Below are 16343 nucleotides of genomic sequence, written 5' to 3'. Positions count from 1 at the left end.
AATAATCGTATCATGCTATATACCTACTAATTCGATTTAAAGGAAATTAATTAATTTTTCATTACATTTACGTGTCATTCTTTTACTTGATTAAAAAAAAATACTGATACAAAAATGTATGAAACGAAACCTTTGAACAAATTTATCATCATACATTGGTGAATACTCGTCAAATTTATTTATTTTAATTTTATTTTAACTCACAAAATAATAGAACATGCAATTGAAAACAATATGCGCATGTAAATAATTATAATACATGTATCAGTCTCACAAATTAAACACAAAAAACAGCCCAGTTAGGTTTATACCTGCCTACTGGTAAGTTCACCCGTAGGTATGAAGTTTAAATACGTTAGTTTTTAACACGTGTAAAATATACCGAATAGAATTGCATATATAGGTATAGATCGAGCCACATATTCTGTAAGTCATATTCAGTATATTGTGGAGGTGTTTGGAATAATTATTATTATTATTACTTTACTGGACTCCACGAAGATTTATGCTGTTGTTTGTGATTTTTTTTGTGTTTCGCCTCTTGACCCATTACGATCGTGTTATCATATTATATACTTGTTTCCCCGCACAACGACAGATTCCTACCGCTCAATCACCATCGAGCCACACGCATCGTGTAGGTATATGTAATATAATACAAGCGCATTTCTATCTATATATTAATATAAAACCGATATTATCCGCAACTATGTACGTATGTATAATAATAATATAATATATCTAAGCGTTAGTCGATTCGTCAAAGGCCACTACCGCCGACGTTTCTTTACGTAAACACGTCAACCGCGATAATACATCACTGTACATAGCGGTCACATGCACACGATATACGTATATACATAGGGTATAATATCTCATAATATAATAAACTATACTAATATAATGCAATAATACAATAAACGTATAATATAGTTTTAGTGATTAACGATAAAAATTATTGAAGATGAATGACGAATCGCGTTTTTATCGGACCGACGGCGATGTAATACCAGTAACATGCATATTAAATTATTATAATTTTAGACAACTGTCCTATACACAGTAGCGTACGCAGGGTTTTAGTTCGGTTAGGGTTTTCACTATGGATTGATTAGATATTTGTGAAGGCTCTGCTCCCCCCACTCTATAGCTAAACTAGTAAATATAACCAACATTTTATAACACAAAATAATTCTTTTCTTATGTTAGAATAAAAAATATCTGATAATAACAATTAATATAATATGTATACATTATAAATAAAATAATAAAATAACTATGCAATATTCATACAATTATAAAAGTTATAATTTTATAAATTATATTTATTTATATTTTTGTATTAAATTTATGATAAATTATTGTTTAAAAGACGTTATTCTATAGATAATAGACATACGTATAATTTAATATATAAAAAAAATTTTGGGAGGAGGAAGACATTTTAAAGGAAGTTAAAACCCTAGATCTCTACTCCCATGTACGCAACTGCCTATAGAATAGGAATTAGTGGAAATGGAAAATTTAAGAGGGGCTAGGGGATATTTTTTGGAAGGTTTGTCATCAGAATATTAACATCTATTCAAATTTAAAATATCAATTGTTGACCGGAAGATGTGCATGAGTAAAACTAGAATTACAAATTTGGGGGATACTATAATACTTATATTTATTTAATGTCAAACTGTGTACAAATTCGTCAAAACTTCTCATTTTTATATGTATTAACATATAATTATATTCTATCCAATCAATTTTATTTTATTTTACTACACATTTTTCGTCTTTTTAATTATACATTTAAAAAACATAGAATATTGTTGGGACAATAATTATCACCCCTCAATGAAAAATTCCTAAATACGCCGCTGAATTATAACTGCGGTTAACTATCTATAGTCAATATCGTATGGATTGCGTTCTGGAACCGCTTCGAAGTAAATCGATCGAACGTGTATGTACCTACAACGAGGTTTCGAATATTTCACGAGCGTTTTTATGTGGGTACCCGCCTACCTACGCACGTATATTATATTCGATATGGCGTCCAAAAATCCAAGGCGTCTGCCTGACCACGGATCGTGAGACGAAAAAAAACATACGTTTACAAAAAAAAAAAAAAAAAAACAAAATAAGTATAAAACATTTATTATACAGAGTGGGGATATAATATAGAGGAACATGCATGTGTATATGAAGTGTATACCTGTGTCGATGTATATTATATACATATTATATACAGGTTGATTCACTCACTATTTATCATCAATAATCTAGCTATTCAAAATCTGATCTCCGAAATTTTTAAAATTCTCTACTTAATATGTACAACGTAAGGAGTGTCATGCGGACATACAAATTTCTGTGATTCAAATAATAACCTTTCTTTTCCACTGTTTATTATTAAGTGGATAATGTTTCTGCAAATTCCGACATATCAAAACAAAATTTGAACAAGTAAGTTTTATGTTATATTAAATAGTAGTTTAAATAATAATAGGTCTTTAACAATATGTTTGGAAGATATGTGGGTAATTGTGGTGACTTAAAAACTTAAGAAAAATAATATTACTTAATCACAATTAAATTTGTAAAATTGTCCTAGTATTTTAAACACTAGATCAAATACGTATTACATAATACGTATTTTTACATAATATAATTAAATTTTTTTTTTTAATAATTTTTAAGGAATTTTATTCTTAGTGTAAACATTTTAATTATTAAAAAACTATTCGTTAGCATTTTATATTTATGCATTAAAATTTTCAAAAATATTATAAACTAAGTAATTAACAGTAAAAAAGGAGGTTCTTATTTTTTTTTTTTAATAAAAGTTTGTGTCGCCATAGGATACTTCTTTTTAAGCAGTACACATTTTAAAATATGATCTTTAAGTACCTACATTAAAATATTCTGAAAATCAAAACTTAATGAATTCATAACTTAACGAAAAAGTTGGAGATGAACACGCTTGACGTGATTCACACTGTATACGTAGAATAGGTACTATGCATAGGAACACATTTCCATATGTGTACGGGGGCCGATATCGTTCAAAGGGACTTTTATCCCATTTAGTACCACAGCCACCACGACGACGTACGTACCTATTGCGTATTTGTTTCGTTTATAAATTATTCATCATTACACCTCTGCATAGTTTAAATATACGTGCGCATCTACGTTTATTTTAAATATATTATATACGTGCTGCGTAAAATATTCATGCAGTATCTAAATAATATGAATTTCTGTCTGTATTGGATATACTGGAACTACGTCCCGAAATATTCCATCGCAATAACAGTCATATTATTTTATCGTCTGAAGCGTAAATAATTATTGTTATCGTCTAAGATGCGACCATTTGGTTTACGATGGTAGTGGTTTACTACAATAATAGGACTACCTATATTATAATACGTACATACTAAATAATATTATTTTAATACGCCGCGATCGGATTGTATTTGTGTTTTCTCGTTTTTCTGGAACGATTTTGCTTTGTCCTGACTGCTTTTCGTTTCGATCTAATAATATATACCATTGTACCACTATTATTATATTATTATGCCTACGCATTGTTGATTTATACAAATTAACCCTTTGTGACTACGTTTTAACGTTTGAATGCGCAGATAAGGTATATTACAATAATATAGTACTGCAGATGAGTGTAATTAATTGATATCCCTTCATGTCCATGATGTATCATTATAGTTATGATATACTAGATTTAATTAAATTATAAAATTATTGTAAAATTAAAATTGAATAGTTTCAGTTAAAAATACAAAAAGTGTGACATAAGATATAAGTATCTATAGTTATTATTCTTGTATAATATGAATAAATTCCAATATAATTATTGAATAATTAATTTTAAATTAAAATTTAATATAATGAACGGTATAAAATTTTCAAATAATAATTTTAAGTTGGTGAACTTAAGCTTACATACAATTATTAAATATTACATCAGCTGTAAAATACGATAAATATTAAATACTCGTACATCGATGATAACAGTTTTTATAATATCTACTAGGCTTAAATTTTTTTTTTTTTTTTAAAAGGTCCTTATTGATTATTACTACCTAAAATTGGTACTACATAATTTAAGTAGTTAATGGTGCACATAACAATGTAGTAGCAGATGCGGATACGAGAGTGAACGTCCCCTATCTTGCCATTTTTTTCACGTAATTCTCATATTATAATGTGGCTGTAAATTTATTATAAGCTATAGACATATTTGCTGGCAATATAACTCCACATCATACAAATCTTAAATACGTAATATTATTATATATCTACTAATATATAACTGATCTATTGTATAAATATTTTTCCTTCTTTGCAGAACCCACGTATTTCCTTTTGTGTTAAAAATAATAAAGTATTGGGTAAATCTCTAGTGGACTTTAAGATTGATTATAGATAAATCAGGTGAATTTATTTTATCAAATATAATATTGTTTATAACTCTAAAACGATACATTTTTAAATTATAATGATGAATACTTAGTTTAGATACCATTAAAACTAAAAATATAATATTATAGTATAAATATCTTAGTTGAAATTGAATGGATATTTGATCATAATAAATTTATCAAATGATAAAAAAAAGGAATATTATTAATATTCTAGTGTTATTACGAATATTATAATACTATGATACACATACGTTCGAATCACCGACTGATTGAGTAAACTCTACAAACTGGAACTCTAATGATTCAAAATACTCTGAGCGTTTACAAAAATAAAACATTTTATTATTATTTTATCGTTTTTTCTGTATCAATCGATGGATATCGTGAGTGCCTAAGTAGTTACGCGTATAAAAAGGTTTCAGTGAATATTTCAAGGCGTTTGTTTGTGGAATGCACGAGCGAAGGTGGGACGTTGAAAATTTCGTTTTTACACCGTCCAATCGATTCTCGCGTATATTTTCAACGAGTATATCGTCACGGGGTAGAATGCAATGCGACATTTCATTATTATAGTGCCGTTAACCGTAAGTATATATAAAACGAAATCGTTTGTCGTACACATTTCTTATTATTTTTGCGAGACAAAGTTTCGTTAGGATTTAATCGTGGACGGTAAGGATTTTTTTTAAACCGATTTTCTTTGAAATCGTCAAAAAGTAATTTTCACACAACCGTTGTGAACGCGTTACGTACGCTTCGTCTATTGCAAAAAACTGATGTACGGTCTCTAACAAGACTACAAATGCGTTTCTTCGATCAGTTCGTTGGCACTAAATACATAACATAGTATTAACCTGTATGTAGCAGTCTGTGACATAATTTTTAAAAGAGGTTTCAAATATATTAACTGGGTTACCTTTAGTGGTAAAAAAAATGAGTTTCAAAACCTATTTTCCTTTTAAAAAAAATGTAGTTGGGGGTGTTATCCCACTGCTTTGTTTGTATGACGCTGATTGTGATGATGGCCTGGATTTAATGTAATAATAAGATATTATTGTTCAGAAAATAATTTATGATTAAAAAATTATTAAACATTTAAGTTTAAGTTTACACGGGATCTCATTGAAGGTCGATTGGTTGGACTACAATATATTCAATATCAAGTTTTCTTCCCACCGACCTACTTACATCCACGCATATTTCGATATGTTTGTTTCATCTTCACTTGTTATAAATTATATAGTATTATAAAATTATGCGCATAAGGTAAATATTGCGTAGGTATATTTAAGGTTTATGAATTTGTTAAAATTTACACAAGTGACTATGATTATACAACATACAACTATGAAAGATCATTCGTATTTAATAATAATAATTGCTAGGTATTACTTATCGAATACTATGCATGAAGAATGTAGATGTGCGTGAAACTAAATGTTGAGTTTTTATTTACTCGTAAAAATTAAATCCTTTTTTTTTTATTTTTTGGTATAATGAATTTAATGTTAACTCCTATTAGTTTTAGAAAATTAATTTTTTTTTTTTTATTAATTTTTATTTAAATGTATTTAACAGTATAGAATTTGTCGTCACATATACAAGTTGAATGTGAAGATGATACTAGAGTATAATAATTATATACAAAATAATTTGAAAAACTACTATTTTTTATAAAATATAAGAACTTTAAAATATATTTTATATTTATAGGAGTATGTTATAAATAAATTTTAAGACAGAACTTTGAATAACTTTACCTGAAAAATACAATTACAATTTGAGATTGGACACGACAGTGAGCCAGAATGGTAGACTAAAAAACTATAACTTGGCTAAATGACTAAATTTGCTCTAGTCGTATATTTTATATTCAATTAGCTAGTGGCGCAAACATCGCTATAGGCTTTCCAGAATTGTATATTAGAAGTTAATTGTGTGGGACGGCTTAAACACTGATTTAGTTTCACTGTATTATTCATAAACATATCACATACACACACACACACACACACACACACACACACACACACACACACACAAACACATGTGCGCGCGTATATATAATATATACTCGTACTAATTTATAAACCCAGTTACATCATATAATATACTAAATTACTAAACGATACGTGGGCTTATTACATTTTTTAAGCCGTTAAATCACGTTGCTGGATTACTATACTACAAATGTCGTCGACCAACTGTTTAGAAAGTTTTATATCTTTGTTGCACCATCGTGATAGGTGGTGGTCATACTGCAATGTATAACAGAAGAGATTTTTAAAGACATTTTTTTTCCCCATCGCTTAGATTTCCCAAACCACTACTGCCGACAAATACAATATAATGTATTGTTTTTTTTTATAATACGTGGTAATGGTACACAAACACGACGTGCAATAAAAACAAAAACCATTTGTAAATGTCTAGACGTTAGGTCGACTAAATATCGTCACTGTCAAGAAATAAAGAGATACGGTGACGGCGCCGCGGTAGCGAGTTGAATGTTCTGTTGGCCGGTAGTGGTCTGTTGCTCCGAGACTGACATATAATGCACACACGTTCGGGATCAAAAGCTTAAATCAAATACAATCTGAGTGACCGTAGAACAACGAGTTAAATTTTGCCCTAAGTGGTCGATGGCTACAGTGTACGGAGCGAAGCGTATACGGTACGGCGTACGTAAGATTCCCATTAAAACATTTTTTTTTCACCACAAGAAATGCACTTATCAGCAAGTTGAACCGATGGTTTTTTCGTTGATTTTTATATTACGCATATTTTTCCACCTTGTGCTCAATTTTTGAGATTTAAATTTTTTTTTCTGTTATTCGTTATCAAACCTATTTGATTTAGAATATTTAAAAACTGAGGCATGCATGAATATCATATAAAATATAATTCAGCATAAAGCTTAAACAAATAATAAAATACACACAAATATTTGATGTTAGATTTTAGGTTGGATGGGTTTAAGATTTTTCTTAATGTTGATATAAAGTGCTATTAGTATTTTTGACAGTAGTTACATCAAAAAATGCATAGGGTCTACCTAAAAAAGTATATATATATATATATATATATATATAGATAGATAATGTTAAATAACAATATAACCCATAAGCATCACTATTAAATCAATATGTTTCGGTTCAAAAATACTTGAACATTATCTAATAAAAATTATATATTATATATATTTTAGGGCATAATGTACCTACATAACAGTTTAAAACCGTTTACGATAACTTACTATTCGGTTGATATTAAAGTATACCAAATAAAACAACGCTGTTTTCTCTTTCGAGAACATCGCAATACCATAATAATTATTATAATTCATATGAGTATTGTGAGAGGAACTATGACGCGAATGAACAATATAATCATCGTTATTTAAAATAAGTGATTTATACTGGCTTACATATATCATAATATAAACGTAATTCACGGAGGCGTACAATTTGTTTGCTCAAATATTTTATGATACGAAATAATCAAAAAAGTATGTTGAGGTTGCTCGTTTTAAATCGTTGTCAGTCGTTTACAAGATATCGTCATCACCGGTGTCCAAAACGTAAAATAAATACCATTAAAACACATACGATTCGTTTGCTTTTATTACAATGATAAAAGTAAAATCTTGAGCTCACTTATCGGTGTCAGTGTCAGAAAAATAATAATACATCATACTTTGATTTCGTCGTTATCATTCTTTGAAGTCGCCCACACATGATTTTTTTCCAATTACTAGTGAATGATATTTTCAAATCTAATAGCCATCGTAATTTGGGATTTTCACTTATGGTAGATATGTAAGGAGGCAATAGTTGAATTTGAAGATAGCGTATTAAATTATGCACAACAGAAAAAGCAATCCGATTTAAAAATACTAATAAATGTATAATATACGTATTATTTATACATTTGCTGTGCATGAATTTTCTCTTTAATTTATCATTAATTAGAAGGAAAAAAAAACAATCGTATTTATTTTTAATCTGACGACAAAGACTTGACACATTACGATGAAAATATGAGTGGCTTTATTGACCAAATATCAAAATATTATGTTGATTCTCAATTAATTAAAATTAACATACGATTAAAACAAATATGTATCTATAACAATTATTGTCGTAAAAATGTTAGTCAAAAATTATATCAATAAACTTTTCTTTTTTCATTCTATAAAAAATATTGAGCGTTGTTGGTATGAGCAGATGATATGTTATATAAAGACTAAAACTCTCGTGGGTATTACCGATGACCGATTTTCAGTCTAGTTTTCACTTATTAATTATAGCTATAAGCTAAATTTTTTTTTTTTTTTTGAGGTAGAAGAAAAGGTTGGGTTACTAAGTCTCTTGGGGCCAGAACGGGATGTCTCATAAATCATAACCGATTCTCCAGTCATTTCCAACCATCGATAAAATCTGCTGATTTAGTTTAAAAATACTCCTAAGGCGTCCACATCCTTTGTCACTAAATACATATATCCACCTCATTATCGATATTTTCAGTGATATTTCCTCTATTGAGTTCTATTTCAGTATTACATTGAGTAGTGAGTTAACAATTGTCTACACTATGTAGCGTTTTATATTATATATACATATACATAAGATATAGACAATATATATAATAGCTGATTTCCCTATCACTTCTTAAATCGATTGGTAATGATAATAAAATACGATTTATCTATTCCTATCACTGCTAAAGAAATATACAAATCAGTGAAAAAAAAGAATAATTAGAGTTTAAAACTTATTGATTTTAATATTCAAATTTAAAATAAAGATTGTACTTATACAGTTATACTCATTAAATTGCATTTGTTTAATACAATGCATAAGTAATTTTTATAACTATATAAAGGTAGACGTAACAAGGCTTATGCATTTGGTGGGCTTGTTTTTCTCCTAAAATTTTTTTTTTTTTATACACCAAGTACTCTAATTTTTAGTGAATTATAAATACCACCTTAAAATTAATTTCCTATTTTTTGTATGCATGTTTTTCCTATTAGACTATCTCCGTTTCTCACACACAAAAGTTATTTTATACCATTGATTGTATTGTAGATTCTTACATTTTAACATTAAATACGATTATCGATAAATCCCGATTTACCGAAAACAGACCACTCCCATTACTGTATGCATTATATACTGTTATTTTCTACCCCTGATGTAAGCACATGCGGCGATATAATATACATATACATTGTTGGCAAAATATCTTGGCCTCGAGCCATACCATCGTAATCGCCGTTGTCGCATTATCCTATAGAACGGAAATTGATTTTTTCTCTCGTAGAAAATCGTACATATATCGTAATATTATTATATTATATTATTCACGTTTGGTGTTAGATTATAATATTATAATATGGCGTGTGCATAATACATAGTATCGTCACCGAATTTTGCAGCTCAGCATAATATGCGCACGTTATCGAGACTGAATAGGTACCGGTTTTATGTTCACTCAAAGTCGCGAATTACGTCACAGAGCGTCTTGCGACCACAAGTATCACCACCGATATCGATGTCGTGTTGTTTCCCAAAACGTGTCTTATAGATTAAAATATTATTATTCAATGAGTTATGAAAAGAACATTGTCGTCCTAAAATCTATAGGTCGCAGTGTCCGTACTCGTAAATCCAAAAGATCCAAATGCTATGTCGGTCACGACATTCGGCACTTGCGTTTTCGAGTTGACGTGTGACGTAATTGGAAAAACGTTTTCAATTTATTAGACAAAAGATGAAAAATATTAGAGTTGGAACAAAAATCCCACTTCAGCTCTTAGCTGTCAATTCTCAAGTGTTGGGCCCGGCGACCTAGAGCTTTTCGATTCAAGAATTTTAGTTCGATTATTATTATTATTTTGATTAGGATGTAGGTTCCTCTACAGTAAATGATTCGTATTCGTTATTCATATTATATTATAATTTGTATATCGTGAATCTCAAGTTACAACGGCCGCAATGTCGGTTAGTGATACAGAGAAGACAACTCGACCTAGAATATTTCGAGGGCTTAATAATCAACAGTATTATGCCACAGCGTGGTTAATAGTTTTATCTATTGACAACAGTTCGATGGAAGTAAAAAAAAAAAATAATGAATAAATATTGAAACTGTATAAAAATTCAAAATGTTGGTCAAAAAAATTATGAGATTTTCGCCACTAGACCCGTTGCCATCAGGAAGTTAAAAATGAGTGTAACAAAATGACTGATTTATAATTACATGTACGATGATAAAATTATAGAAATGTCTAATACTATTATACTATATTGTCAAGGGATATTTTCGTGAAATGAAATTACTGTTAAACGCATACGGTCTCCGCACTTGAAACACGGCGTTTTGAAATTATAATAATTCTCATAACGCCGAGACATTATCTGTATAAATTAAATGTATTCTTTATAATAAAATGAACAGTGACTAATCGAATATTTTAATACGAAAAGAAAACATAGTATAGTGGAAATAATGTTCCTTTCATTCGGCGACTACAGCAACAATAAAAGCGAAGTTAATTGGGATTCAACTGTTTGGAAAAAAAGAAAATTGTTTAAAACTGACGTTATAAGTTTAGCCTCATGATTAAAGAATTGACGCTTGGTGATTTCATATCTCGTTACTAAAACAGCATCTGACATGGCTCTAGCCTGAACTAAATCAAACATTCAGTGAAAGATCTATATATTAAGTACTTACGTAATAAAAAAAAAAAACACGTACAATGTCATTATTATCGTTCAAATAAAATTAAGCCATGGAAATTAGTTAGCGCGAGTTAATTTTATTGAATTGGTATGTATTTGACTTTGTTTTGCTTATACAACATAATTAAATTTTTAGGTACTACAAAAATTATTCTTTTATTTAATTATGCTCAATGCATATACATTTATAATTTTTTGTGTTTTGTTTTCGTGAAAATTGTATATGAAATTTAAAACCAAAGAATTTCGATTTGTATTAATTTTTTATCGATAAAATCATGCACATAGAATATATGTTTGCTCAAATAAGAGTATAGTTTAACGACCGCGCTGTATAGAAGCAACTTAATGATATAACGTCGTACACGTTTAAGGACACTATAATTATTGTACACGCATGGAAGGAATAATTATTAATGATTATAGTCACATTTTAATCAAAGTATATATTATGCGAAATCGAAATGAAGTCATTCGCGAATCATTCATAAGTTTGTGGGTGTTTGAGTGAAGTGTCGGCCGCTTAGGATTTGTTTAAGTCAACGCGCTCGAACCCCTAAAAGTAAACACGGTTAGGTCACGGTTTTAGCATATTTGTTTCGGGATATTTTGATAAATAATTTATACGTAAACTTGATAAATTCAACTGTCACGATGATTTTTGTCCGGAACGCAGCAAATGCAAAAATGTCATTCTTATTTTTGATTTCACGTCTTACCGAAACGTGATTGTTTTCTTCGTTTATAATAATTTTTATCTACCATAAATCTGTTCATAAAATGTTATTTAAATTCTTTAATTTTATATAAACTCGTAAGATAGATAAATATATTTATGTGTTTCATAAATCAAAAAAGTGAAAAACAAATAATTAACCAGAAGAAAATACATAACTGCATAGATATGTAATATAAAATATAGAACATAGATATTGTATATATTTTATGTTTAATGGAATAAATTAAGATTCAAATTAGATGACATACATAGTTTAGGTTAGGTATTTTTTTCTAATATTTTAAGATTTCCACTCGTTTTAAAAATAGTAGCACATAAAATTTATGTATCCATAAATATATAAAAAAACTATTTACATTTTTTCTTGGCACAAAAACCTAATAAATCAAAATATCTAAACATAGGTAATTTGAATATTGGATCAATTGGTCAAAAAGTTAGTTATGGCCAACAAATTATTTAAATTTTACAATTTTTACCAATATTATTATGATCAGTTATGACTATATGTATTGAAATTAGTCATAATAAATTGTATAACAATATACGTTAATTTATTCTGGGTAATATTTTGGGTACCATATTATTTCTTAAATCTAAACACTATCATATCACGTGTATATTTTTCACATTCATTTTATACTCAATATAATTTTAAACAAAATGAAAGTTATACTAATAAATTTACCATCGGTATCATATACTATGGTTATTATTTAGATATATATTGTAAAACTATTCAAATTAGTAGAAAATGTTTTTTATTAAGTTATATAAGATATGCATTTAATAAAAAGCAAGTATCATTCACTAAGAGTTGATACGTACTTATATTATACAAATATTGTCTAAAAATGCACCATACAGTATATATACTGAAGAAAGACTAATTTTAACCTTTAAAATAGGTATCTATCATAATCATTTATAATTCAAGTATTGTATAGAATAATATTAAATAGTAAAGTTGTTTTAATACTAATTAAACTAGTACTATAGATAAAATTAATTTTTACATAAATACAACTCACATAAAAAGTTGTAGGTGTATACGAAATAGAGATAATGATATAATAATTTATGATCACACAAGCGTAATTAAAATTGTGATATTTTCGAGTATTATTAAATGAAAAAAATTGTACCTGTTTGTATGCACTTCAAAAAGTATTATGATAACGTGTATTCATCGATAATCGTAAGGTTTATTTATGTTGAAATTATATCCTCTTATGTATATAAAAATTACGCAATTTTCGTTTATATTTTGATACACATAATATAATATACTATTTGTTCATATAAATTGAATTCTCTAGCCGATTATTATCGATTTTTTTTATTCGAACTCTTTTTGCTGAACAGGCGTTTCTAATAAAACAAAAACGGTCTGATGAAATCATTGAATACCAAAACGATTAAAAAACATATAGTTTTGCGTATAAATGTTATGGCTTTGCGTGAACTGTACAAAACAAAAGTTATTTAACAACAATAATCACGAAACGACTTTAATAAGTAACAACTATATTGTGATATAGATTATAGGTGTTAGGCGCAATATAATTATTGTACCGAAGTCAAGTAAGCCCATTCGAACTGTAATCGCATTTAGTAAGCCAGAGCTCGCATAATCCATTAAAATATTAGGTATATTATACCTGTAAGGACTAGAGCGACGACGCGTCGCGTACAACCGAATCAGATCGTTCTCGTTTTATTATTACGGTCTCTCGGAAGTGCCAATTGAAAGAACGTCCGTGTATTTATCGACACGCCATCGACAGTAAAACGCATAATATTATGTCGTACTAACCATGATGTAATGTGACAAAAAGAAAGGAAAACGCGCACACAGTCACACAACACGGGGGTAGGCTCACGGTAAATAGGTAATAACGTCGGTGTGTTTACGTTTAGTTAACTACGAACGTGGGGTGTGTACTCTGTCTCCGCGGCACCGTACGAATAATACAATCATGATTTATTAAACGGCGGAAACGAGCGGTAAATGTCATAATGGTTATGACGTTAATAGTGCGCCTATGATTTGGGACCACGAACAAATTCATATTGACGTGTGTAACTGGTAGCTAAATAACAACAACGGCCTTTTACGGCGATCGGTGCATATTACTCGTGTCCCAGATTATATTTTCGTGAGTTTCGTTATGATAAAAAAAAAAAAACAACTCAAAAAACAGATAATATAGCCTTGCGTACTCCTAACAAACCTCTTTTGCAATCCAAATGCAAGCTAATATTAGAGCACATTATTTAGTCATTACATGCAATTTATTTGTGATTTGTTTACATATTTATATACACTAGCTAATCCCTCACGGCGTTGTTCATAACGTATTAAATAATGCCAATAGATTTATTCTGTTATAAAAGTATAATAAACACTATTAATAACTATTACAAAATCTTACTAAACAATAACTTTTTCCATTGTTTAGCTCTTTTAACACACTTTGGTTAGATTAGGTGGTAGTTTAGGCTGCAAAAAAATAAAATAATGAAAACAAAATTGACATATAAATTATAACAATATAAATTTCATATGAGTGTTTGTTGAAGTCATAATTTGATGACCGGTTACCTCTAATAAATATACATTATATTGTAAAGATATACAACGAGTTTGACCGAAAACAAATGTATATTATATATTATTAAATCTTGTTCTTATTACTTAATCATATAATTACCTATGATTTTAATGCTTAGGTCAACTTAAAGATTTCATCTCTAATTAATCCATACACGAAAAAAAAATATTAACAACCGTAAAAAATATTGTCAAAAGTCTTTTATACAAATATAGTAGTCACCTCTAAATATTGTTATTTCTTTTTTTACGATTTGTTCTAGTCGTTGTTTCTAAATTGTTATTAAAAAATATATTCAAACATAGAAAAAATCTTCGGTTACGTTTTCTTGGTGCAATTTTAAACGATTTCTTTTATCCTACTGACGATTATTAAAAGTTGAAAGCCGTTTTTAGGGTAAGGCTTACCATAAAAAATGAGTGGTTTTACTTCTTTTAATTCCTAAACACAATTTAAGCGTTTTAATTCTTTTTAATGAAACTCTCCGAGAATAATAATTTGGCGTTACACGAGTTATAATAAAATTATTTTTAAAACTCTCAAATAAATTTAACCTTATACACGTTTAACTCGTGTTTATATTATTTAAGTCATATACTGTATAGTTTTTATTTTTAAATGTTGAGCTTTTTATTATAACGGTGACAATATTTTAATTGCTGTTTTAATTGGAGTGTAAAAATGTTGTTATAATGTACGTTTGTTTAATACTTTTGTTTCTTTATTATTTGATAAAGGGCCTTTAATAAATTGTCCATAAAAACCAATAATCTAATTTGTATCATTATTGGTACCTATACTATTGCATAAAATGCAGAAAGTTCACGATTGGCCAAGTTCTCAAATTAACTACATTTGTACCGTATTGTGCATGCGATAAAATATTATATAAGTTACTCCAATAAATGACGACATTAAAATATAGAATATTAAGATATTATTGTAAATTGGAAATTTATTTCGTTAATAAAATATTATTATTATAAGTTGTGATACTATTTTCTTAAACTGCAGTACTGATAGAACTATATGACTGCATCGGAAATGACTGTATAATATAAAATACTATAAGTAATCTGTAATATGCGTTTATAATAACTAAGTCATACGCACTGTCACTTGCAATAACTATACCTCAACCACAATCATTGTTGTTGTACTGTCCGCAGTAAACCAAATATACACCTACCATAATACATGTTATATTATTATGTACTTATTGCACCACTGGTAAACCGCGGTTACCACTACGGATATACGTTATGAGTTCGTGGCGCGCTCGAACTAAAATTATTTAATATGAATTATGCGAGACCGGCGTGAATAATAATCGAGATACTGCGAGCATTTTCATTAAACATTTTTGGCATTTAATTGATTTGGCCACGAAATTAAATGCAGCTCTGCTCTCTGCCATAATAAAACCATAAAATATATTATAAACATATATAATTTATTCTAGTTCCACAATGTTCGTGACTAATTACTAAATCGTATAATGTTTTATATTTCGAAGAATATAACAATTTAAAAATTAATTTAGAAACCAGGTATCTGTGGGTGTGACAAAATATGTATACTTCAAGGTACGTGAAAAAAAAAATAATAACTTTTTTGCCAGTTAAATTAAGGTTTCGAGATTTTTATGTAAGCACCCTTTTCTGGGAAAAAGTCCCAAAACTTGCAGAGCAATAAAAAGTTCGTTTATATTTTTTAATCGAGAATATAATATTGCTATTCCCATGTATATTCAAATAATTTTGCAAACGTATAACATCCGACCCTCATTGTAAGACGT

General features: G+C 28.6%; 1 protein-coding gene across 3 annotated transcripts in view; it reads right to left on the bottom strand.

Annotated features, from left to right (window-relative positions):
• Positions 1-16343, bottom strand: part of LOC112591365 (calcium/calmodulin-dependent 3',5'-cyclic nucleotide phosphodiesterase 1A-like) — a 350746-nt gene that overhangs the window by 113605 nt on the left and 220798 nt on the right. The gene's annotated exons all lie outside the window — the stretch shown is intronic.

This window comes from Melanaphis sacchari, unplaced genomic scaffold, assembly GCF_002803265.2.
Source record: "Melanaphis sacchari strain LSU unplaced genomic scaffold, SCAv2.0 Contig132_pilon_pilon, whole genome shotgun sequence".
In the NCBI taxonomy this organism is placed as follows: domain Eukaryota; kingdom Metazoa; phylum Arthropoda; class Insecta; order Hemiptera; family Aphididae; genus Melanaphis; species Melanaphis sacchari.
Note: the sequence above shows the minus strand (reverse complement) of the source record. Positions and strands in the feature narration are given on the sequence as shown.